Below are 27425 nucleotides of genomic sequence, written 5' to 3'. Positions count from 1 at the left end.
CTTAAAAATGGCATAGATAATGAAATAATTATAAGAACAATTCCTTTTAGGGGCGCCTGGGTGGTTCAGTCGGTTAGGCGTCTTGACTTTGACTCAGGTCATGATCTTGCAGTTTGTGGGTTCAAGCCCCGTGAAGAGCTCTCGGTGCTGACAGCTCAGAGTCTGAAGCCTGCTTTGGATTCTGTGTGTGTGTGTCTCTCTGCCCCTCCCCCACTTGCTCTCTCTCTCTCTCTCTCTCTCTCTCTCAAAAATAAATAAACATTACATTTTTTTTAAAAAAAGAGCAATGCCTCTTAACACAGATTTCCCCATTTCCCTTTCTCTCTTACACAAGTCTTGCACAAGTGAATTCATGCAGGTGAAACATGTAAAACTTAAAGCATTAAACCAACTCTCACGATCACATAGGAAGCTTGCTTAAAGCTGGTGTTTCAGTATGACATTTATGAATTGACTGCCAGTCATGGGGCAAACTGCCAGTCAAGCAAAACTGAGCTGGTCGAGTCCACTCACAGTGCGTGGAACCATCATTCATCTGGGAAGACAACCCCAATCCGGGCACCGGTTTTCCACCTCAGAGAGAGGATCTCCAGCTTCTTTCTCATGTGGCTCGTCAGTAAGTTTATCAGGTGCCAATTTCAATTCAGCTTTCTTAAATATTGAACCATGTTATTTTGCATGGGTTTTTTTGTTTGTTTGGTTTCCCTTCTCGAACTAAAAGGCAGATGTCCACCATTTTTTGTATACTATGCTGCTTGACACTCTGAAGCATATGGTTAAGGTGCCTTTCAATTTTTCTGGATGAAGTAATCAAAGTAGCTCTCTCTGATGCTTAACAGTCCCTGTATGATCACCTCTTTCATCTTCTCCCACGGGTGGGAAGTGCCTAGGGGAAGGGTATGCTTTCAGACTTGGAAGAGTTGGGTTTTCTTTTCTTTCAGATCCCCTTGGTAATGAAGATCATTCATTGCCATCTGCTCAAGAAACACAGAGGTTATAAAATGTTGGAAATCTAGATTCCTGTAGAAGAAACTTATGGAAGGGTAAGACAAGGAGCCATTCAATTCCCTAGGCCTTGAGAGTTTAGCACATCAGATGGTATCTTTCTTACTGTCCCAGAGAGAAAGAAACCTTCTGTGTCTCTGGACCATTGGTTCTGACGCTCCCAATCTCAGCTCTGCAGCAACCACAGATCACAGGGAACACCAGGTGTTTTCCACTCGGGGAACTTGGAAGTAGAAGGCAGAACTCACCAAGGAATGTGTTTATGAATATTTCCACCCAGGGATGTTCTTCTTCAGTGGAAAACCTGAGACGGTGTATCAGCAAAGTGAGAGAGAGAGAGAGAGAGAGAGAGAGATACTCTGGGCCCAAGAGTCAGAGACCACTAAATTCAAACTACTATGCTTACGCTAGATTCTGTCTCTGATCTGGAGCTGATAAGTCTACCTCTCTGAGTCTCTCTTTTTTCCTCGGTAACACCAGTAGGACAATAACTTGGTCGTTGGTTATGGGGTGAAATGAGCTAATACAGAAAAAAAAAAAGTTCCTTCTTAGAATGCCTGCCATTCCTAGTAGGTCCTCAGTAAACGTTAACTCTCCACCCTCCTGAACAAGCCGCTCGTCATTTCTTTTTTAAAATTAAGGCCTGGGGGGGCGCCTGGGGGGCGCAGTCGGTTAAGCGTCCGACTTCAGCCAGGTCACGATCTCGCGGTCCGTGAGTTCGAGCCCCGCGTCAGGCTCTGGGCTGACGGCTCAGAGCCTGGAGCCTGTTTCCGATTCTGTGTCTCCCTCTCTCTCTGCCCCTCGCCCGTTCATGCTCTGTCTCTCTCTGTCCCAAAAATAAATAAACATTGAAAAAAAAATTTTTAAAATTAAGGCCTGGGCATTACTTGTAACTCGGAGCTTTTCTGGTTCTCATACCACGCAAAAGTGTAAACCCCTTTGTCCTCGGTCTCATTCTCAGATGCCAGGCTCTTCCCAGAGTGTCTAACTAGAGTAGAGGTCTGAAGTTAGGACACTCTCCCAAGGAGAAATTAAACACTGCATTCATTATGGCAGCTGGAAGGCCGCATTATTGCTCTTCCAAGAGGGAGAGATTTATGGCTCTACTTAATGAATGCTAATAGTTTTCTTATCAGTGGGTAGCAATACAAACATTTTTGTGTATGGTAAGGTTAAAGTAAACCTTCACAGTAGCTTTACAAAACTTGAAAGCTAGTGATTAGTTCTTGACAAGCCTGGCTAATAACAGGAGCTCCTGGAAGGCTATATAGGTCTCGCTTAGCCAGAATACATTATTCTTCAGTGTTTTACGATTTCACATCTGTCCTCTCAGAACTGGGCTGTCACATCAATGCATGCGGCTTTTGTGCATTTCTGAAACCTCAAGGCAGTTGTACTCCAACCAATGTAATCTGGTTGCCGAGGAAAGGAAAGCCAAAAAAGCTTTCCTAATCAGTTTGCTTTGCAAATAAATTCGGAGTCAACTAACATTTTTTGGCCACCTACTATTTACGGAGAATGTTGTTAGGCTCTTTCGCATACATATGCCATTTCATCTTGATAGTGCCTTTTTTAAGGTTCGGCTTCTGAGAAAACTGGAACTTTGAGAGGGTATGTGAGTTCCCAAGGTCATGCTTTTGAACTTGTATCTGCCTCTAAGCCCAATGCATTCAGCCCAGGCAGTTCACAGTACATTTCAAGGGCAGGCAGCCCTTCTCCTTCAAGCCATCCATGATGAGGACATGATAAAATAAGGCTGGTGAACTCAAATTGAAACAGTTGTAGGAGTTGAGAGTTTCGAAGAGTCGATATTCTTCAGGTGTCTAAAAATGAAAGAGTGCGAGTCTTAAAGCTAAAATGGAGTGTTTTTATATTGATAAACAATAAAGTAAATTTACGCAAATTATACACTGACACAGATTTTAAATAATACTCTCTGACATGTAGTTAGAATAATAGCGGCTCAACAAAATAATTACATCCAAGAGCCAGCCTCATTCTTGTTCAGTCTCTCTGACACCTCCTACAGAGGTTATGATTCAGCCCAATAAAAGTCAGATATTTCATGTCAAAAAACCCATTACTCCAAAAATCACCCTGAACTTAATTCACTCCAAATTTTATAGCTTTTTTCCCCTCCTCTTTCAAGAAATTAATAGATGATAAAATACCATACTAGTGTGAAGAATCTTAGCTTTGGTTTTACAAAGTGTTTCCACTTTTAGAAATGGTCTAACTTTGGGGAAGTTACTCAGTGTCTCTGAACAAAGTTTCCTTTATTTGTTAAAATTAGATTGATTGGTTATCTACTTCCTAAGGATCCTGGAAGAACAAAAGTCAAATTTCAGTTTATGGGCTGAAAAACCTCTGGCAACACCACACAACTAAAGATTTTTCCTTTTTTTTTCTTTGCAAAGAAACAAATGAAATTAACAAATCATGACTGATTTCTATTGCATTAAGGTGATATTCACGCCAAGAACCCAGTCCTTTTTCCCAGAAGGTAAATTCCACACCTTGCAACAAATGGAATACACAGTCCCTGCTTAGTGCTTAATGTTATTACTTAGTAATCAAGGTATCTACTGATTGACTTCCCTAAGATAAAAGTGAAGAAGTAACAAAGGAGCCTCAAGGCCACCAATTATATTTGCATCCAAGCTGGTAGGGACAAAACTCTGGGTCCGCACTTCCCATGCCCCAGTGGTGGGTGGTCTAAAACTGCTTGGATGTTTGAAAAAGAACAAATATCACAAGAAGCATGGCTGAAATCAGTGTGGGTAAAATATAAATATTAATCCTATTTTGTATAGATAAAAAAGATCCCAAGAAAATTACTTTGACTTGTCCAGATTCGTGGAGTCCTGAAACATCTGACCTATTTAGTTTAAAATATCAAGAATACAAGAATCATCCCGAATCACGGCATAAACTGAAAACAGAAGACATGTGCAAAGCCTCTAGTTCAGTGAAAGCCCATAATTAGGTATTAAGTGCAAGGTAGCTGCATTCCATTTCCTGGATGGGGGTGAGTGAGTAATTCTCAGCACAGCCATGAACAATCTGAACCACCAGCCATTCCTGTTCAAAGGGGCTCTCACTGTGCGAGTCCTCAGCAGGAAGGGAATTTCAGCTTGCTCTAACCTAGCCCAGCAGATCCAATACCAACTGTCACATGGACAAGGGAGGGATCAACAGAAGAGCCCAGATGTGTGGGGTCAAGACCTACTAAAACTGCATTTTTCCTGGAGACCACTAGGGGTCTCTACTATGACCTCTGTAACTTTTAGATCAAAAAAGCATCTGAAAGTACCTCAGCTATCTCAGGGCAACACTGGCCCCGAGAGGATGTGACAGGACCATCTGATTTATCGAATTACTTTCTTCTCACTGTTCTTTCGAAGAGATCCAAATATAGTGTCACATGGCTTTTCATGACCACACGCAAAGATCATCAATGTCTATTTATGTCGCGGAACATACGTCCGCCGACAAAACCTTGCCTTGGGGAATGCCAGTAGTTGTCAACAGCTGCCTCCAGCTGGCTTTGCCACTTTAAATAGTTCCCTCGCCTCCTCTGTGCTGTTGTTAGAGGCAGTTTAGCTAAATTCATAGGACAGGTGAGGCTTCCTAGGATATAATCTGCCCTGCAAACCAACAGATTTAGAAAAAAATGTAGCTTCCACCGGCAGATGATAGAGTCAAGGTGTCAACTCAATCCGTTAGAAAAGTTTGTGTTTTGAAATCCTACCATTCTATTTAAATCACATGAAGTTGTCACATCTTGAACTCAACTCCAGTCACAGTCTTTTCTCTTAATGAGTCAACCACTGTATTATTCTTGGAGGTGGAGTCATTTTGGAAGTGGAGGAATATTACCCTTGCATGTGTCACAAGTTTGTCAAATTTCTCAAAGTCTCTGGGAACGAGGATGGCAGACACATTAAATTCAAGGCAAATATAGAAACTTGACAATAAAGTTGAGTTGCACATCTTTCACCTTCATAAACTGCCAAGCCTCAAATTTTGGAAGCCTGAAATACTAAGGACACTGCCATGAGAAACAGCTGACTTGCAAGAGAAACATCAGCTTCACTACCACTATCCCACTCCTGTCCTTAACCACCAGCCTCCCACCCCACCCCACCCCACCCCAGCCTTCCCTTGCCCCACTTAAACCTCAGGAAAACAATTCAGGGTCCGCAGAATATGCTTGGGGTGAGATTGCCCAATTTGCCGGAGCGTCTAAAGCAGAAATTGTGTCCAGATTAGAATCTCCACCCCGGATTCTCCATCTTACTGTCAAGGTGCTTCCTGTCTTTGTCCAGCAGCACTCACGGAGCCCCCTTTGAAGAAGGCAGCATCTTGAGGCTGTTGAGAGCAGATAAACGCCTGTTGTTTTACACAGGCTGGGTGGGGGAATGGGTGTAAACCTCTTTGCTCTGCACAAAGGCAGCCTGATAATAACAAATTGCCTTGTCAGCCACAAGAGATACTTAGTTATTAATGGAAATAATAACAGATTATATCAGCTTTGCACACTATAATCAAAAGGATGATCAAAGGGAACTAATATTACAAACAGATACCAGGAAAGACATGCTAATGAGATAAAAACCACTTTTATCTCCCCCTTCCCAAATGCAACCGTGGAACGATCGTTGATAATAAATGACGTCATTTAAACTTGGACACTATTCTTAATACCTAATGTCCAGGCACACCACCGTGGCTTTTTTCCTGTTGCATAAAATTGTTTTCAATGTTAAAAAAAAGAAGACCTAATTGCATTCTGTTCACGTTATAGGCACACAGGATTTTGAACTAACTGATCCTAGCTGGTTCAGGCTAAAACTCCCATTGCCTCAGGTTGTGACTGCAAACATTTGCGCACAATTATTTGAGTTCGGTAATAATCAGGCCGGGATACAGGGCCTGATGAATCGCTCTCTGACTTGTCATTTAGGAGAATATTGCTATCACAATTCAGAGTACATTTCATATGTACCCAACCTTCCCCACCATTAAGTCAGCCCTTTGTTTATTCGAAGCACTTTACAAATATTAGTGTGCGCTAAGGCCATTCTCAGGAGGTACACAGACGTTTCTATCACCTCTACTTCTATAGAGAAAATGACAAAAGAGATCGTTGACCTTGGGTCATTTTATTCTTAGAAAATTTTGATTTGAAGTTTCACACTCAAATCACTGAATCTGCATTCTAAAACATGCACACAATATCTGGGTAATAATTTGTATGTTTTGCCAAGAATATTTAATTATCTTGACTTTATAAAAAAAATGAGGTTAAGAATTCCTAACATAGGTGGAAAATAGCTAAGAACTCGTTTCCTTGTAACATCTGAAAGAGGAGACCACATACTGATCTCTCCTTCCAACAAATAAAGAAGATGAAGCCCAGAGAGGTCGAGGTGAGAAGATATGGATTTTAGCCCCTGACTGCATCCTTAGGTTATTTTATGAAGTTGGAAATACAATAAATGCATTTAATCTTAAGAATATTCATTTTTTTTACAACGTAAGGATAATAATGCTTCTCCTTCCTCTGAGCATAAAGACAGATTAGAAGATTTCCCCTCATAATCTGTAAAACATACTATGTAAATATAAAGTCATGATGCAATATTGTATACCATCATCATAGTAACCATGTTTCAAAAGTATGTTATTTTTACTTTCAATAAAAAGTAGGGTAGGAGAAAACCTGAAATATTTCTGGAAGATAGAGGCAAAAGGATTCTCAATGAGGAACAAAATCAGAGTGGAAGAAAGAAATCTCGGTGGAAAAGAAAAACAGATGGCGACAGAGGTGAAAGTTATTCTTCCAGGCAGAGTTCCAGGGATGCTCCAAGACCCACACTGGCAGGTGTGGGGACCATGACTGGGATCTGGGTCAGAAAAAGATTAATTATAAAGATTACACTATATGAAATATCTGGGCCACATTCCCTATCTTCTCCTTCCCCCTCAATTTCTGTCCATACAGTGAGGCAAGCAACGATCCATTTGCCCCCATAGAAGAAAGTAGATGTATCAAAAGGACATGGGAACCTGTTTGAAAGCCATAGACAGAGGCACCTGAGAATCAAAATAAATAATTATTGAAACACATTATAGTATATTGAATAAAGCAGGACTGCATGAACCCACACAATGTATGTAAGTAAATAAATAAATCTACCATATGTCAAAATATCAAATAATATTAACTACTAAATAAAATACTTACCAATAACATTAGAGAAAGAAAACCTTACAGACACCGTCTAAAACATGTGACAAAACCTAAGATCACCAGTAATGAGACAGATTGCATTGGCATCTTCCAATGAGCGTGCTAAGAGGAACCAGCTCACTGTCCTGGTGTTTCAATGGTGAAAGGAGATTCTAAACGGAAATAAGCATTGCTAAGAGAGCCTTTCCAAATAGGGTTGGGAAGGATTTTGAGGAAGGAGGGCCTGTGTTCCTCTCCTGTTTCAATTCTCCCAACATCCTGAACTATTATTGACTTTTGTCCATTGCAACTTGTGAGTTGCGAGCGGACCACCTCCTGGAACACATCCTTCTACTTTGGACTGAAATAGAGATGATGTAACACCTGTTAGCTAAATAGCCAATCCTGCATTAGGTAGTCAGTTTAACTGCCAGCAACAATCAAGATTGTTCCAAAATAACTCATGTCACCTTGTGGTTTTTGCGTTTATAGTAAGCCTGCACTCCTCAACTCTCTCAATTAGCAGCACACTTTCAATGTCAGTGGACTCTGTGTCTCCCGGATTGCAATTCCTAAAACCGCAAATAAGCTCTTTTGGTTGCTTTACAGCCTGGTAGTCTTCTTGGTCATTACTAAATTTACATAATCTGAATCTGATCATGAGTAACTTCACACAAACTTAAATTGAGAGACATTCTGTAAAAAAAAAAAAAAAAAATCCTGCCCTATTCAAAGATGTCAAGGTCATAGAAAATAAACGACTGAACATGTTTTCCAAATTGAAGCCTATTAAAGACATTTGACAACTAACCACTTCATATGATTTTGGATAGAATCATCAACCTGTAAAGGATATTTTGGGGACAAAGAGCAAAATTTGAATGGGTCTTTGAATTACAAGGTAGTTTTATCTCCATGCTGCTTTTCTGATTTTGAGAGTTAGTTTGTGGATTTCTAAGAGGTTATCTTTATTTTAAGGAAATGTGCACTGCAATACCAAGAAGGAATGAGGGCCCACATCTGCAACTTATGCCCAAATGGTCAGGAATTTTAAAAAATGCAATATGAAAAAATAAATTCAGTAATAAGATAAATAAAGATGGCACTATGTTAGCACTGGTAAGCCTGGGCATCAGGGGCTGAAGTGTGTGCTAACCTCCACTACCTCAGAATGTGGTTATATTTAGAGATCGCCCTTTAAAGACATCAATAACGTTGTATGAGGCAATATGGACCCTAATCCAGGGTGACTTGGGTCCTTATGAGAAGAGGAAATTTGAGGGGCACCTAAGTGGTTCTGTCCATTGATCCGGTGACTTCAGCTCAGGTCATGATCTCATGGTTCATGGATTCGAGCCCTGCATCGGGCTCTGTGCTGACAGCTTTCTCAGACTCTGGAGACTGCTTCAGATTCTGTGTCTCCTTCTCTCACTGCCCCTCCCCTGCTTGCACTCTGTCTCTGTCTTTCAAAAAATAAATAAATGTAAAAAAAATTAAAAATTAAAAAAAAGTAGAAGAAATTTGAATGCATATAGATGCACCGGGGGGGCGTGTGCATAGAGGAAAAACCATGTGAGGACACCTAGAGAAAGCCGCCAACTGCAGGCCTAGGACAGAAGGCTCAGAAGAAACCAAACCTGCTGACCCTGGAGATGGGACTTCCAGCCTCCAGAACTGTGAGAAAATGGATTTTGGTTATTTAAGCTGCCCAGTCTGTGGTTTTTGTGATGGCGGCCCTAGCGGTCTAATGAATTCGTATGTGTAGAGTACGCAGGCATTGTTTGTGCCCTTCTTGCAACTTTTATAAATAAAAGTTTGAAATTGCTTTTTAATTTCAAAATAAAAATCTGAAAATTAAAAAAAAAAATGAACCCAGGGGCAGCTGGGTGGCTCAGTTGGTTAAACGTCCAGTTTCGGCTCAGGTCACAATCTCACGGTTTGTGAGTTCCACACTGACCTTGAAGAGCCTGCTTGAGGTTCTGTCTGTCTTCCTCTTTCTCTCTCTGCTCCTCCCCCCACTTGTGTGCGCATATGCGTGCACACTTGCTCTCTCTCTCTCTCAAATTAAATAAATAAACTTTTAAAAAAGAACCAACTTCTGTATATTCTAACAGATAAACAAAAATCATTCAAGGAGTGTTGTTAAATTGTTTAAATCCAAGTCACAGAAACCATGTGTTTTAATTATTTCTTGGGACATAAAATGACATATGAGTATCTGCATAGAAAATGCCCAAGTGAAACAATGATCACGTCTGTCGAATGGAGTTAAATGAGAGAGAAAAAGAGGGCATGAACTTTATCCCTTATGTGATTTTATACTTTTCAAATGTTTCCTTTAAAAGAAAAGGTGTTACTTAAAAATACGATTAATAAACTACTCAAAAGAAAAATAATTCCTGTCTGAAGGTGAGCAGTCCAGGAAAAAAAAAAAAAAAAAAAAAAAACCTTCTCATCTTGGTATTTGAGGTAAAGGTGGGGCACAGCTGAGGGGGAAGGGTTAACATTAGGCAGAGAGAGATAAGAGAGCCTCAAAGAGACAGACTGCAGCTGCACATGGGAGGCTGAAGAAGCAGTGGGGGGTTGGGGAAAAGATAAATAAATAAATAAATAAATAAATAAATAAATAAATAAAGGATAAAGGTATTCCAGACCTGCCTGGGCTAGGTGCCATGCATGGAGCCTCACAAACTTTCTGGCAAGGTCCCATTAAAAAAGTGAGGGGCAAAAATCCTCAGTGGTTACCCACTCAGGACACCTCTCACTCTTGAGAGCTTTATACTTTCTCTCGATAAACTCTATCGCTTTGCTCACTCTCTGTTACCCACAAGATTCATTCTTCAACTCCGTGAGACAAGGACCAGTATGTCTCCCACCCTCCTGTAACACAACCAGCCCACCTTCCCTCTGTCCACATACTCAAATATGCTAGAAAACCTAGCTGCCCACATTCACGGAGCACTGGAGCACATAGCAGCATCTATATTATGTTATATAGTTATATAGTTACTAATAGTTTTTACATATAGATAGTTATATAAAATATATATGTCTCTGAAGTTAATAATACATACTTACCACTTTTGAGATATTTTTAAGAATACTATACCCAAGGGGCACCTGGGTGGCTCAGTCGGTTGAGTGTCCGACTTCGGCTCAGGTCATGATCTCACAGCTCATGAGTTTGAGCCCCACATCGGGCTCTGTGCTGACAGCTCAGAGCCTGGAGCCTGCTTCATATTCTGGGTCTCCCTCTCTCTCTCTCTGTCCTCCCCTGCTCATGCTGTCTCTCTCTGTCTCTCAAAAATTAATAAACATTAAAAAAATATTAAAAAAGAATATTATACCCATAATATAAGAACAGGTTACTATGAAAAAGGAACACTGGAGAAAATAAAGTGTTGAAAATGTGAAGTATGATTGCTTAAATTAAAAACAAAACAAAACAAAAATCAGTAGAAGAGCTGTAAGTTTAAGAAGTAAACTCTCCAAGGGGAAGACCTAAAAGGGGACCCAAAAGTGAAAAAATGTTAGGGATAGTTGGGTGGCTCAGTCAGTTAAGCATCTGACTTCGGCTCACTCAGGTCATAATCTTAAGGTTTGCGAGTTCAATGGTATCTACCAGAAAAGAGCTCACACACTTGTCTAGGGCCCAAGCTTTTGCAATTGCTCCCTGAGGACACCGCCAGATTACCTGCCCCAGGTGCTCAGTGCAGTGGTGCTTCTAGTCCTGCAGATCTGGACACATTCATGTATTTTTAAAAGCTGGTATCTGAGGGACTGTCTGCAAATCAGCCTGAATCTAGATGCTGAGATCTTCCCCTTTGGGACACTGCCAGCTCTTGGCACAAACTTAAGCACTGGGAGCTATTAAAAATGTAAGCATCTGCTTGAACAGGCACGAAGTTTTGAGAGACAGCCAAGTCCTAGGTCAGGGTTGACAACAAGGTTCACCTCCTACATGAGGCCACTCCTTCAAGACTGGATGAGGTGGTTGCCTCCTCTACTATGTGGAAACCAACACAGAGTCAAGAAAAATGAAGAAACAGAGGAGTATGTTCCAAATGGAAGAAGATAAAATCTCAGGGAGGGACACCTGGGTGGCTCAGTTGGTTAAACATCCAACTCTTAGTTTTGACCCAGGTCATGATCTTATGCTTCACGGGATCGAGCCCCATGTTGGGCTCCATGCTGACAGCACTAGACTGGCCTTACAAGGAATCTTAACAAAACTTCTTCAAGCTGAAACAAAGCGATACTAAGTAGTAACAAGAAAACACAAAAATATAAATCCAAGGGGTGAAGACACATGCATACTTAATTTCAGAATATTGGAATACTGTAACTTGTGATACATAAATCACCCATAAATCTAGTATAGAGATTGGAAGATAAAAACAGTCAAAGTAACTATGGCTACAACAATTTGTTAAAGGAAATACAAGTTAAAAAGATGTAAATTATGACATCATGAACATAAAATGTGGGCAGCAGGGAGACTAAAAATATCGAGCTTTAGTATGCATTAGAACTTAAGTTGCTATGAGTTTAAAATAGACTGTTTTAAATGTAAGCTGTTTTATTTAAGCCTACTGGTAACCACAAAGCAAACACTGATGATAGATACACAAGAGGTAAAGAAGAAGGACACACCTACCACTACAGAAAATCATCCAATCACAAAGAAAGAGGCAAAGACAAGATGAAAGGAGCAAAGGAATTATAAAACAGCCAGAAAACAATTAAATAAAATGAAATAATAGGAAATCCATACCTATCATTAATTACTTTACATGTTAATATCCTAAATGCTCTAATCCATAGACATGGTGGCTAACTGGATATAAAACCAAGACCCAACCACATGCTGCCTACAAGAGACTCACTTCAGCTTTAAGGACATATGCAGACCCAAAGGGAAGGGATGGAAAAAGATATTCCATGCACCTGAGGATCAAAAGAAAGTAGAGGTACCTATACTTATACTAGGAAAAAAAAAACAAAACAAAAACAGATGTTAAGTCAAAGACAGTAAGAGACAAAGAAGCTCATTATATAATAAAAAGAAGCTTCAATACAACAGGAGGGCATAACATTTGTGAATACCTATGCCCCCCAGCATCGGAACACCTAAATTTATAAAGTAAATATGAATAGTCCTGAAGGGAGAAGTGGAAAGTAACACAATAATAGTAGGGGACTTGGATACCCCTCTTTTCACAATGGATACGTCATTCAAATAAACAAACAAAAATAACAAAAAATCATTGGACTTAAGCTCCATGTTAAACCAGATGGACTTACCAGACATTTGCATGTTACTTCCAACAACAGCAGAATATATTCTTCACAAGTGTACATGAAACACCCTCTAGGATGTATATGTTAAGCTATAAAGCCAGTCTTAATAAATTTAATAGGATTAAAATCATATCGAGTGTCTTCTCTGACCACAGTGGTATAAAAGTAGAAATCAATTACATGGAGAAAACTGGAAACTTCACAAATATGTGAAAAATGCGCAACATGCATGAACAGTTAAAGGGTCAAACAAAAAATAAAAGGGAGGGGATCTTGAAAGAAATGAAAATGGAAATAACTTACTTAACACAACAAAAGCAGTTCTAAGAAAGTTTACAATGATAAATGTTAACACTAAGGAAAGAAAAAAAGAGCTCCAATAAATAACCCAGGTCTAAAACTCAAGGAACTAAAAAAAAAAAAAAAAAAAAAAACCCCAAGTTAGCATATAAAAGGGAATAACAAAGATCATACATAGTGGAAATAAGTGAGATACAGTCTGAAAGGCAACTGAAAAGATGCATCGAGACAGATGGTGTGTTTTTGCTTTTTTCTTTCTTTTTTTTTTTTTTTGGAAAAGATAAATGCAATAGGAAAACCTTCAGGTAGACTTTACAATAAAAAGGAGAGAACTCAAATAAAATTACAAAGAAGGCTTTACAATTGATATCACAGCAATATGAAGGATCATAAGAGACTACTATGAACAATTATTACCAACAATTTGGAAACCTAGAAGAAACAGATAAATTCCTGTAAACATAAAACCTACCAAGACTGAATCATGAATAAATAGAAAATCTGAACAAAGCAACTACCGCTGAGAAGACTGATTCAGTAATCAAAAACCTTCCAAAAGAGAAGAGTCAAGGACCATATGGCTTCACTGGTGAATTCTAACAAATATTTAAAGAATAATTAATTCTAATCCTTCTCAAACTCTTCCAATAAATGAAAGAGAAAGAAACACTTCGAAACTCATTTTATGAGGCCAGCATTACCCTCATACCAAAACCAGACAAGGATACTAAAGAAACAAGAAATTACAGGTCAATAGTTTTGTTGAACATAGATGTAAAAATCTTCAACAAAATATTAGCAAACCAAATTCAACAGTATATGAAAATATTAAAAGTGTCATAGGCCATGCTCAAGTGGGATTTATTCCAAGGATTCAAGGATGGCTCAACATTCAAAACTTAAGTAAAATATGATACTACATTAATAAAACAAAGGATAAAACTCATATAATCATCTCAATAGATGCAGGAAAAGTATTTGATAATACTCAACACCATTCGTGATAAAAACTCTTTAAACATCAGTATATATAAGCCTATCTACACACAATAAAGTCTATATATGACAAGCCCTCAGCTCATATCATTCTCAATGGTGAAAAGGTGAAAGCTTTTTCTCTAACATAAGGAAGAGGACAAGGATGCCCATTCTCAGCACCTTTATTCAATATAGTGCTGGAAACCCAGTCAGAGCAAGAGGCAAGAAAAAGAAATCAAAGGCACTCAAATTGAAACAGAAGTAAAACTCTTCCTATTTGCAGATGACATGGTATTATATACGGAAGACCCTAGACTTCATCAAAAAATTGGTAGAATAAATTAATTTACTAAAGTAAATTATTCAATATACAAATATACAAAATATATGCAAATACACAAAATCAATATACAAAATCAGTTGTACTTTTATATTCTAATAGCAAACTATCAGAAAGAGAAACTGAGTAAACATTCCCATTTACAACTGCATCAACAAATGGAATATTTAACAATAATTCTAAGCAAGCAGGTGAAAGATCTGTACACTGAAAACCATAAGACATCGATGAAAGAAATCGAGGAAGACACATAAATGGAAAGATATTCCATGGATTAGAAGAATTAATATTGTTAAAATATCCATACAACCCAAAGTCACCTGCAGATTCAGTGAAATCTGTATCAAAATTACAATGGCATTGTTCATAGCACACAGAATTCCAAAATTTGTATGAAATCACAACAAACCCCAGATATCCAAAAAAGAACAAAAATGAAAGCATCCTGCTCCCTTCTTTCAAGCTGTATTGTAAAACAATAGTAATCAAAACAGCATGATATTGGCATAAAAAACTGACCCATAAATCAATGGAACAGAATAGAGATCCCAGAAACAAACCTATGGATGAATATATATACCTACATGTCTATCTATCTATATATGTATATATGTGTGTGTATATATATATATATATAGCTTATTATACATATATCACGTATATAATATAATATATATAATATATATCATATATATAATATAATATATATAATATATATATCATATATATATATTGATGTTTACTTATTTTGAGAGAGAGAGAGACAGAGCCAGAGACAGAATCCCAAGCAGGATCCACAGTCAGTGTAGATGGAATTTGAGCTAGGGCTCAATCCCATGACCGTGAGATCATCACCTGAGCCAAAATCAAGAGTCTGACACTTAACCCCCTAAGCCACCCAGGCACCCTCAATGCTTATATCAATGTACAACAAAGCAGCCATGAATATACAGTTGGGAAAGGACAGTCTCTTTAATTAACCTATTGGGAAAATTGGACAGCCACATGCAAAAGAATGAAACAGGACTACAATCTTCCACCATACACAAAACCAATTAAAATGGATTAAAGATTTGAACATAAGACTTGAAACCATAAAATCTTAGAAGGAAACATAGAAGGTGAGTTTCTTGACATTGGTCTTGGCAATTATTTTTTGGCTCTAACACGAAAAGCAAATGCAACAAAAGCCAAAATAAAATAAGTGGAACCACATCATACTATAAATCTTCTTCATAGCAAGGAAACCCATCAATAAATTGATCAAGCAACCAGGGGAATGGGGAAAATATTTGCAAAATATTATCTGACAATGGGTTAATATCCAAAATCCATTAGAAACTCATATACCTCAACAACAAAAAAGCAAACAATCAGATTTGAAAGTACGTGGAGAAACTGAGTATACATTTTTTTCCAAAGAGGACAAATACATACAAAGATGCCTGATATTAGTAATCATTAGGCAAATGTAAATCAAAACCACAATGACCTATCACCTCATACCTGAGAGAATGGTTATCAACAAAAAGACAAGAGATAACAAATGTTGGTTGATAAGGATGTGGAGAAAAAGGAATCCTTGTGCTCTGCTGGTAGTAATGTAAATAAATTTGTTCATCCGCCATAAAAGGTATTATGGAATTTTCCCACAGTATTTAAAATAGAACTACCATGTGATCCAGCAATCCTACTTCTGGGTATACATATAAAGAAATTGAAAACAGGATATTAAAGAGATGTCTAATTTCCCATGTTCATTGTAGAATTATTCACAATTGCCAAGATACGGAAAGTACCTAACTGTCCATCAATAAATGAATGGATAAAGTAGCTGTGGTATATGTGTGTGTGTGTGTGTGTGTGTGTGTATACACACACACACACACACACACACAGTGGAATATTATTCAACCATGAGAAAGAAGGAAATCCTGCCATTTGCAACATTATGGATGGTCCTTAATGACATTATGCTAAGTAAAATAAGCCAGAGAAAGACGATAAAGCTAGACAGGGTGTCACTTGTCAGCAGAAACTTAAAAAAAAAAAGCCAAACTCTTCGAAACAGCAATAGAAAAGTGGTTGCCAGCAGCTGAGGTGTGGCAGAAATAGAAAGAGGTTCATAAAAGATACGAAATTTCAACTATAAGATGAGTAAGTTCCGAGAATCTAATGCAAAACATGGTAGCTAGAGTTGATTACACTGAATTATATACTTTTATTTTTTTAAGTGTATTTATTTATTTTGAGAGAGAGCAAGCAAGAACAGGGGAGGGGCAGAGAGAGAGGGTGGCAGAATCCCAAGCGGGCTCCGCACTATCAGCTCAGAGCTCGAACCGGAGAACCGCGAGATCATGACCCGAGGCGAAATCAAGAGTCAGATGCTTAACTGACTGAGCCACCCCGGCACCCCAAATTTTGATTTGCAAAAAGAGTAGAACTTAAATGTTCTCACCAGAAAAAGAGGTATGTAATCCAATGTACACTTTATATATCTCCCAGTTTTATTTGTCAATTATACCTCAATGAAGCTAAGAAAAAGAGATTCTATACAATAGAAAAATCCGAAAGAATTATAGCAATAGGTAACCACCTAGGTGGATCTCAGAGACAAAAATAAAGCAGCAAAAGCAAGTTGCAGAGAAATATAGTCAGTATGTAAAGACAATAGCATGACAAAAATTATATTACTTAGAAGTACACATATTTGATAGGATTAGAAACCAAGCAGAGGATGATACACTTATAATGCACAGTAGTTGGTACTTATGAAGGGACCTCACTCCTTATTCAGGAGGGAGTAGGGTTGGTAATGGACCTGAAAGATACCTAGAAGTTATACACATATTTGGTCCATTTCATACATTTTCATGCATTTTCTTTAGGTTTTATTCATTATTCAGTAAAGAAAAGATTTTAATGAAAATGTTAAGGTGGTTATTAACATAAAAATTAAGTATAATAACTAAAATTGGCAAAAGAAAGGAGAGATGAGTGGCGGAGACTAATGTACATATGCTAATATTCTCATCTTTTATGCCAGTGAATCAGTAGATATTCTCTAAATCTGATGAATTAAAAACAGAGGAATAGTCTATTTCAGATGTGGTGACAAGTTTCAGAACCAAAAACAGAAGGAATTAAAAGTGATGGTCTCAGAGGTATTAAACTACAATGGAGAAATTGGGGTATGAGAATTTTCTTTTCATTGTATACTTATTATTATCATTATATTATTATTATTATTATTATTATTATTATTATTTAAAGTTTATTTATTTACTGAGAGAGAGAGAATGCAAGTTGGGGAGGGGCAAAGAGAGAGGAAGAGAGAGAATCCCAAGCAGGCTGGGCACTGTTAGTGCAGAGCCCGATGCGTGGCTCAAACTCAGGAACTATGAGATCATGACCTGAACCAAAGTCAGACACTTAACCGACTGAGCCACCCAGGTGTGTGTGTGTGTATGTGTGTGTGTGTGTGTGTGTGTGTGTGTACACACACATACACATATACACACACATATATATACACACACACATATATACATATGTAAAGATTTTTATCACTATTAAAAGTTCAAAAGTGGGGCACCTGGGTAGCTCAGTCGGTTGAGCATCTGACTTCGGCTCAGGTCATGATCTTGCAGTTTATGAGTTCGAGCCCCGCATCAGGCTCTGTGCTGACAGCTCAGAGCCTGGAGCCTTCTTGGGATTCTGTCTCTCTCTCTCTCTCTCTCTCTCTCTCTGCACTCCTCCCCCACTCACACTCTGTCTCTCTCTCCTTAGAAAATAAATATTTAAAAAAAAATTTTTAAAAGTTCAAAAGTAAAGGCAGTATCTCTGCAAGTGCTTAGATTTAAAATGAACTTACTACCTTAAATACTGAATATTAACATTAAATCTTATACTTCCGGTAGTTGACCTTTACCTGATGAAAGCCCCTGCAGATGTAATTTTTCCCCTGTATCAACCCTCAGCCTATTGCACTCCTCTCTTTATCCTTCTTGACATGAATCCCCTTCTCCCTGCCCGGAGGCCTCCTGCCCAGCTCCCCGTCTCTGTGTGACCAAACATTAAGGCACAAATGTGACTTCATCCACATAGGCTTCCCTGCTGTCCCCCAGCTCAGATAAACACCCCCTCCCTCAAACTACTGAAGTCCTTTCTTCTTCTTTTAGGAAACATTACACTTTCAATCTCATAAATAAAAACGAAACCATCTTTATGTAAATGTTTCATCTTGGTTATTCGAGGTCAAAAGACTTGAAGATCGTGATGATTAATTTTATGTGTCATCTTGACAAGGTCACTAGGTGCCCAGATATTGGGCTAAACATTTGTGGGTATGTCCGGGAGAGGGTTTCCCTATGAGGTTAAGCATTTGAACCTGTGAACTCAGTAAAGCTGGTGGCCGTCCCCAGTGGGGGGTCACATCACCCTAATCCACTGAGGGCCTGAACAGACAAAAAGTGGAGGAAGGAAGAACTCAGGCTATGTTTGCCTATCTGCTTCAAGTAGGATAGGGGTCTTCTGCACTAGGACTGGGATGCATACCATCAACACTCTGCTTCTCAGGTCCTCACACACAGGCTGAACTGCACCACTTATTTCCTGGGTCATCAATTTCCAGAAGGTAGATCTGTTACTTCTTTTTTTTTATGTTTATTTATTTTTGACAGAGAGAGAGAGACAGAGCATGAGCAGGTGAGGGGCAGAGAGAGAGGGAGACACAGGATCCGAAGCAGGCTCCAGGCTCCGAGCTGTCAGCACAGAGCCCGATGTGGGGCTTGAACTCACAGACCGTGAGATCATGACCCGAGCTGAAGTCGGACGCTTAACCGACTGAGCCACCCAGGAGCCCTGTAGGTCTGTTACTTCTTGGTCTCCATAGGCGCTTGAGTCAATTCCTTATTCTTTCTCTGTGTCTGTCTCTGAGTTAATTCCTTATCATGTTTTTCCCTCTCTCTCCCTCCCCTTTCCCCCCTCTTCACTGTGCTTTAATAAGGAACTTTTCCATGAGTAGAAGATGCTTAATGACTCTTTCCCTACCAGAAAAAACGCAGAAAGATTGAGTAAATGAAGATGAATGTGACTTGAACAAGCTATCTGTGGCCAGCCCTTCCTTGGATGACTAATCAGGATTCTGTATGAGTTTTCCTTTGGCAGCAGTATCCAGTTTACTGTTTTAAAACAGTATTTACATCTTAAGTGGGAAAAAATAAGGTACAACAGAGTTCTCTTCCTTTAGAAATATTTTCAGGTGGTTTCCTACCATTTCGGATAGGAATCTTATATGTGAACACACAAACAATATGGTCCGTAAAAGAAAATACAGTGCTGACTGTTTTCAAAAGGAAGAAAAATGATTTCTCATCTTTGGAAACAAGCTACAAAGAGAATTCCCAAGTATCTATTTTTTCAAGAGTCCAAAAGATGTTATGTAACACATTTTGATCATTCACATCCATGTATACAGATGCTGTAATATCTTCGTTCTTAAAAACGGACAAAAACACAAAAAAGAGAGCTTTTCTTTTCTTCTCCACATTTTCATCCAGCCTTTGCCACTGCTCCCCTGTGCCCAGTAAAAGAACACTCCTCCAGAGAAAATTCTCCCCCCACCGTCTTCCATGTATTCCCCCCCCCCACATTTCACCCCACCCCTCCACAGAAACAGCCCCTTTAAAGTCATCAAGGACCTTAGCTAGATGAATGCCTCCCTGACCAGCCAGCAGCCTTTGACACAGCTGGTGATGCCCAACACAGACAGCTTCTTCACTTTGCTTCCGGAGCTGTCCTCTGTCTTAGTTGTTCTACAGGGCAGACTCCTTCTCCCTCTCCCCCAACCTCCAGCCTAGAGGCCCTCAGAGCCCATCCTTTATCTCTTCTTCATTCACAAGAACACCCAGGTCATCTGGTCCTGTCTCACCAGTCCTGGTGAAGGGGGATTTTTACACCAATTTACAAATGGTATAATTTGGAGCTTTTGTTTTTCAAGAGCATATATTGGCCGGCACACCACTGGAGGAAGGAGAGTGAGGTGAAGGAGTCTCTTTGGGGGTGCTGCTTCCCTGATCTGGAGGTCATAGATCCAGCCAGCTGGCCCTCCTCATAGGGTTGCCCTCTACGGGTTGTAGCAAATGCTTTTCTCCCTCATTTCTTTGGGTCTAAGGGAGATTTTGGAGCATCCATTACTAGCCTTAGTGTAACACACGTCCAGTTCACACTTTGCAAGTACAGTGAAACCTTGGTTGTGAGCATAATTCGTTCTGGAAACACGCTTGTGATCCAGAGCACTCGTATATCAAAGAAAATTTCAAGAACCATCGGCTCAGTTGTGCTCATGTGACGTTTGACGTCATGTACTACTCGTATTGCATGACATCGCCCCTTTATCAAGTTAAAATTTATTAGAAATGTTTCCTCGTCTTGCGGAACACTCGCAGAACAAGTTACTCGCAATCCAAGGTATTACCTTACCCTACTTTAAATGCTTTCTGTATTATTCTGCACTATCTTCACATTACCAGATTGAGGGTGCTCGAGTGTTAATGCATGTATGTTGGGACTATAAGTACTCCTTTTCAGTGTTGGAGCATATTTCTGTCACATGAAGACTCCGAAATTAATACTTAATAATACCCAACAGTTAATTGTTAACGTCAGTGAACATTTTATTATCTTTTTAATTTTTGATTGTAGATAATGCTGCTGTGGCTATCCTTGTACATTGTTCCTATACACATGCAAGGTTTTCTCAAAGGTATGCATCGGAGTGTGCAATTGCTAGATTATAGAATATATATAATCATCTTTCAAGATGATTGATTCAAACTGCCTTTTCAACAGTGGTGACTATTTGCAATTCTGCTAGCACTGCAACAGATTCCATTGTTCAGCAAGGTCACCAATACCACAACTGGGAGACTTGAGTTTTGGTGAATATTTGATTTCAAAATGATATCTCATTATGATTTTAATCTGTATGTCCTTATTTTACTAATGCGGTTCGGCAATTTTTATAAGTTTTATTTATTTATTTTGAGAGAGAGAGAGAGAGAGAGAGAGGGTGAGCAAGTGGGAAAGGAGCAGAGAAAGAGGGAAAGAGAGAGAAGCCCAAGCAGGCTCTGCACTGACAGTGCCATGTGTGACTTGAAACCACAAACCGTGACATCATGACCTGAGACAAAGTTGGACACAACTGATTGAGCCACCCGGGTACTCCATTCGGCAATTTTTTGCTACATATACCGACTATATGAGTTTCATCTCCTAAGAATAGCCTTTTATATTCTTAGCTCGCTTTTTTGTTGGGTTGCTTCCTTTTAAAAAACTTACCATGAGAAATTATTTACCAGTTCTAGACATGAACCATTTGTCACTGACATGTGTGGCAAATAGTTTCTCCTAGCATTTGACTTGCCTTTTCACTCTCTTTCTGGTGTCTCTTGATGAAAAGGAGTGCTTACCTTTACTGTAGTTAATTTATCAAGTTTTTAAATGTTTAGTGTTTTGAGGAATTGTTGACAATATCCTGTCTATATGCCATCATTAAAATATCATCCTGTATTTGTCTTCTAAATTTTTATAAGCCTTGCTTTTCACATTGCAGTCACTGATTTATCTGGATTTTAAAATAATAATTAAATACTCCCTCTCTGGATGTAATCTCATCAAATTTTAAGTTCTGCATTGTCATTTCTGTCATATTTTAAGTTTTCATGTAAATACGGGTCTGTTTCTCTATTCTCTTCCATTGGCTAACTTGTCTATGACTCTTAATAGCTCATGATAAATTGTAGGGGAAAAAACCCACTATTTTTCAGAATTAGGTCTTGGCACTTCATTTTTCAAATAAATTCTAGAATCACCATGTAGGTTTTTTGGGTGGAACGGAATTTATTTATTTTTAACATTTACTTTATTTTGGAGAGATAGAGAGAGTGAGCAGGGGAGGCACAGAGAGTGAGGGAGACAGAAGATCTGACGTGGGCTCTGCACTGAGAGCAGAGAGCCCAACACGGGGCTCGAACTCACAAACTGTAAGATCATGACCTAAGCGGAAGTCAGACACCTAACCGACCGAGCCACCCAGGTGCCCCTGGTGGAACTGAATTTAATCTGTGGCTCAGTTTGGGGTAAAGTGATATTTTTTGACATTCGTTCTTTCTATTTATCAACGTATCTTTCTACAACTAAGATTTGTAATTTTTTACATCACATTAATCTCAAACATATTTATTAGATTTATTCTTTGGATCCTTACCTTTTTATTACCTTTTGTAATTTTTTTCCTAGTATAAAATATATATGCATCATTATTTTGTTATTAAATATGTCAAAATTGCTAAATTTTATTTTATTAACTCAAATTATTTGTTTCCTGTGTTTTTGTTCTGTTTTGTTTTAGTTTCCTTTGAGGACAATCATAACATCTGCAAATAATGGCAGTTTTTTTTCCTCTTGCTAATTTCTAGCTTTTTAAATGACTTTTTAATATATTAGCACCATTTTTACAGTGTTAAATTTTAATGTTTGTTTATTTTTGAGAGAGAGTGAGAGAGCGCACAAGCAGGGGAGGGGCAGAGAGAGACAGGCACAGAATCCAAAGCAGGGCCCAGGCTCTGAGCTGTCAGCACAGAGCCTGACGCAGGGTTCAAACCCATGACCATGAGATCATGACCTGAGCCAAAGTCGGACGCTTAACCAACTAAGCCACCCAGGTAACCCAGTTTTACAGTGTTAAATAGAAGTGATAACATTGGGCACTCTTAACTTTCTGCATCCTGAGAGAATGCTTTCAGTGTTTCACCACCGAATGCAATTAATTTTGTTAAAAAATTCTCAAATGAATGTCTTTAACCTAGTTAAAGCTCTTAGTCGCAATTTTTTTAAGTCATGAATTAATGTTGATTTTATCTTTTCTTTCTTCATCTTTTGAAATCATCATGCACTTTTCCCCCGACTATGTGAATATGGTGAATTGTATTGATGAAATGTCTAAATTTGAGCCATCACTGTGTTGCTCATATAAAGTCAACTTATCTTTTTTAATATATAGTGATGGAATAGGTTTGCTAATATTTTGCTGAGGATATTTGAATCTGTGTTACTGAATGACAGTGGTCTGTAAGGTGTTTTTTTCTTTTTTCATGGTGTCTTTTACGGTTTTGAAATTGATCTTAGAAATAAGTGTTCTCCTTTTACCCATTCTTTATGGACTTGAAAATGATCAGAATCATCTGTCTTTTCTTTTTGCAGGAAGATTTTTCGTTGTTGTTTTTACCACTAATCAATTTATTTGCATTCACATGTTTTATTTAGTCTTATTTTGGTAATTTTCCATTAAGAACTTTCCCACTTTACCCACACTTCCTATTTTTTGCATGTATCTCTGTATATTATTTATGTATAACCTCTGCTATATCTGTCCTTAGGACCCTTTTTAGAATTTCTACTCCTGGTCAATGGTACCTTTTTTCTTTCTTTAATTTCAATTTTTTTTTGATCACCTTTCTGGACATTTGTCTACTTTATTGGATTTTGTAAAGGACCCAGTTTGGGCCTTATAAGCTTATTTATTTTATCTTTTTTTTAAAGTGTAATTCTTTACTTTGAGAGAGAGAGAGAGAGAGAGAGAGAGAGCGCTTGTGCTCACATGAGCAGGAGAGGGGTAGAGACAGAGGGAGAGAGAAAATCCCAAGCAGGCCCTGTACCCAATGTGGGGCTCAAACTCACGAACCATGAAATCATGACCTGAGACTAAATCAAGAGTCAGACTCTCTAAGAACTGAGCCACCCAGGTGCCTCTATTTTATCCTTATTTTAAATTCTACTTGTTTCTGTTTTTAGCTTTAATTTTACCTTTCTTATTTCTTTGGGTTTATCTTATGTTGTTATATATTTCTATCTTCTTAAGGTGATCTCTTTGTCCAATACATTTTAGACTTTATTTCTAATAGAAACATTTAAATGTATACATTTCTGGGGAACCTGGGAGACTCGGTCAGTTGACTGTTCAACTATTGATTTTGGCTCAAGTCATGATCCCAGGGTCATGGGACTGAGCCCCACTTTGGGCTCCATGCTGAGCGTGGAGCCTGCTTGAGATTCTCTCTTTCTCCTTCTGTCACTCTCCCCCCTTGCTCTCTCTCTTTCTCTCTAAAATAAAAAGATAATAATAATAAAAAAAACAAACACACTTTTCCAGTTACCACTTTAAAGAAATGTTTACATTTTATAGGTAGGATTTTTATAATCTTTTTGTTCAATGTTTCCAGATTCCCAAATGTTTTAAACTTTGAATCATTACTTTTTAAATGTTTACAAATATGCAATTCTGTATTTTTGAAGTTATCTCCTTATCACAGTTATCTAAAGTATGAGATGATCAAATAATGCATTTATGTCCAATAATGATTCTTTAATTTAAAAAAAAAGTTGTTCTGAGGCGCCTGGGTGGCTCAGTCGGGTAACTGTCCGACTTCAGCTCAGGTCATGATCTTGCAGTTGGTGGGTTTGAGTCCCACGTCGGGCTCTGTGATGACAGCTCGGAGCCTGGAGCCTGCTTCAGACCCTGTGTCTCCCTCTCTCTCTGCTCTTTCCCCACTGGCTCTCTCTCTCTCTCTGAAAATAATAAACGTTAAAAAAAATGATCCATGTATACTAGAAAAGAAAATACAGTTCACTGGTTGTTGGATGCACTTTTCTATACAATTGTTTTTTTTTTCCTCACATATTCTATATACTTCCTACTTTTTGTTTGCTCATTTTATTGATTACTGAGAAAGGTATGTTAAAATCTATTCAACAATGCTCAATTTATCACCTTCTCCTGGCAGTTGGACCAAGTGGTATTTTGAAGTTATAAAACTATGCTATTGTATAGAAGTTTAGAATTTACATGGTGAATTTAAACCTTAATCAATATAAGTACTCTACCTAAAGCAAAGCTTTTTGCTACAAACTCTCTTTTGTTTGGTATTTATATAGCAGGAGCATCTTTCCTTTCGTTAGTATTTTCCTGTATATCTCTTTTCCATTTTTTTTATGTTCAACATGTATGGGAGTGGAAGTTTGTGACATGTGACTTTAAATTGCAGAAAACTGGATTTTTTTAAAACAAGTCTAATAATCATTGTCTTTTAACAGAAGAGTTATGTTCATATACATTAACATGATTTCAAGTAGATTAGGAACAATTTTTACCCTCTATTTTTGTTCTTTATATTAATACGTAACTTTTCTTTGTTCTTTTCTCTTCCTCAATTTTCATCTAGATGGATTGTGTGTGTGTGTGTGTGTGTGTGTGTGTGTGTGCTTTAATTTTTTCTTTTTTTCTCTTTTTCTGGTTCGGAAATTATACTCTTGAATTTTACTCCTTCAGAGGTTACCCTAGAAATTTTAACAAACATAATTACCTTAACCAAATATGTATTTTCTGTGTGGTACATTGGTTTTATTTTACCCCTATGATTACAATATAATTATTATTTCATATATCAGTGTATATATTCACTATTTCCTTACTTACCATGCTGGTTGTTTCTATACCTACCTTCTATAATCCTATTTTTTTTTTCTGAAGTGAATTCTTTAAAGTCCTTAAAGTCTGCTCTTGACAAACTCAGTTTTTATCTTAAAATATCTTTACTTGCCTTATTTTTCTCCCCAGACTTTGAAGATAACATCTCATTCTTTCTTTTCTGGCTCCCACTGTTGCCAGGAAAGTGTCAGCCATCAGTATATTCTTATGTCTTTGGAGAAAATCTGGTTTTTCTTACAAATGTATTTCAGATTTTGATGATTTATTTTTATTTGCTGTATTTTCACATTAATCCACTAGTAGTGGATTTCTGTACAACTTTTTTGGGTGTGATCCAGTAGTCTACCCAAATCTGAAGATCTGTATTTTTCATCAATTATGGAAAACTTTCTGTTTTCTTCTCTCCAGATCTTTTTTTCCATGTTTTGTTATTTCCTAATACTTTAGCGCCCTATCCTCACCATCTCAACCTGTCACATGTTCCATTGCTTTTTTTCTCTTTGCTGTATTTCGAATTCTTTCTTTTGCTCCCTTTTCCAGTTTACCAACTCACTAGTTTACTATGTAGCCAAGTCAGTAAATTTTTATTCCAGTAATTATATTTTCCTCTCTAGTTGTTAAGTTGGGTATCAACTATTCCATCTTAATAGTCCATTGTTCTTTTAATAAAACATATTTAAATAGATGCAACTTCTGTTAACATACATGTAGCATATTTTATAGCTCCTTTGTAAACCATTTTGTAAATACCTGTTTTGTAAATAGTCTGGCACATCTGATTTTGTGTCCTGTTGTCATCAAAGACTCTTTTCCGTGATCGCTTGTATTTTATAATTGCATCATTTTTTATGGTAGCCCTTTTCCTGAAACTTCATTTATTTGGAGATTTGAAGTCCGTATTTAAGGTACAGTTTCTCTAGAGATAATTTGTCTTCATTTCTTCCAGAAACAGAGACCATTCACAATCTAGAATGATTTCAGATTAAAATTTTGGTTAGAAATTTTTGGAATTCTGGAACTGACTTACAAAAGCGCTAGTGATTAGGAAGTCTTGGGCCACCCCACCCCTCATCACAGTTGCTGCCTTCTGTCCTAACCCAAGACCAACATAGAAAGGCATCCCCACCATCTCCGTCTACTGGTCAGGTTTGTTTTCACATATGCTGAATGAAACTGAAGAGTTCCTGTCAGTCAACTTCTGCAGGTTTGTCTCCTGTTCACTGGGCATGTGGTCCATTAAATCCAAAGCTCTAAGTGATCAGGAATTGCAAGATACACTCAGAACACACACTGTGTAAAGATGGGGCTTACTTCTTTGAGTTTCCATTTGATAAGACAATAATGACTCCTTTAAAGGTTTCCTTTAAACACACACACACATGCACACAAACACACACAAACACATCATAATCATTTTTCATATATTCTCTAGAGAAGTTTCTCTGAATATGAGTCCATCATATTGCAGGGAATAGAAACCAACGATTTGACTCTTAAGAATTTTAAGTACATTTTAGTATTGCATTAAGAACAGGCTTGTAACATGATTCATGATCTTTCTGCATTTAATAATTGCTTTTTAATTTTGTTTAACGTTTATTTAGTTTTGAGAGACAGAGCACAAGTAGGGGAGGGGCAGAGAGAGAGACACACACACAGAATCTGAAGCAGGCTCCAGGCTCCGAGCTTTCAGCACAGAGCCCAATGCGGGTCTCAGA

The 27425-nt window shown here is 38.1% G+C and overlaps 1 long non-coding RNA gene across 1 annotated transcript in view; it reads left to right on the top strand.

The window, feature by feature from the left end:
- The first annotated feature begins 427 nt into the window (after nt 1-427).
- The window catches only part of LOC116738347, a 62315-nt gene continuing 35317 nt past the window's right edge, over nt 428-27425 (top strand). The window contains exons 1-2 of the long non-coding RNA XR_004344203.1: nt 428-616; nt 942-1043. This is a non-coding gene — a long non-coding RNA (uncharacterized LOC116738347). The remainder of the gene's footprint in view (nt 617-941; nt 1044-27425) is intronic.

This window comes from Lynx canadensis, chromosome D1, assembly GCF_007474595.2.
Source record: "Lynx canadensis isolate LIC74 chromosome D1, mLynCan4.pri.v2, whole genome shotgun sequence".
Classification (NCBI taxonomy): domain Eukaryota; kingdom Metazoa; phylum Chordata; class Mammalia; order Carnivora; family Felidae; genus Lynx; species Lynx canadensis.
Note: the sequence above shows the minus strand (reverse complement) of the source record. Positions and strands in the feature narration are given on the sequence as shown.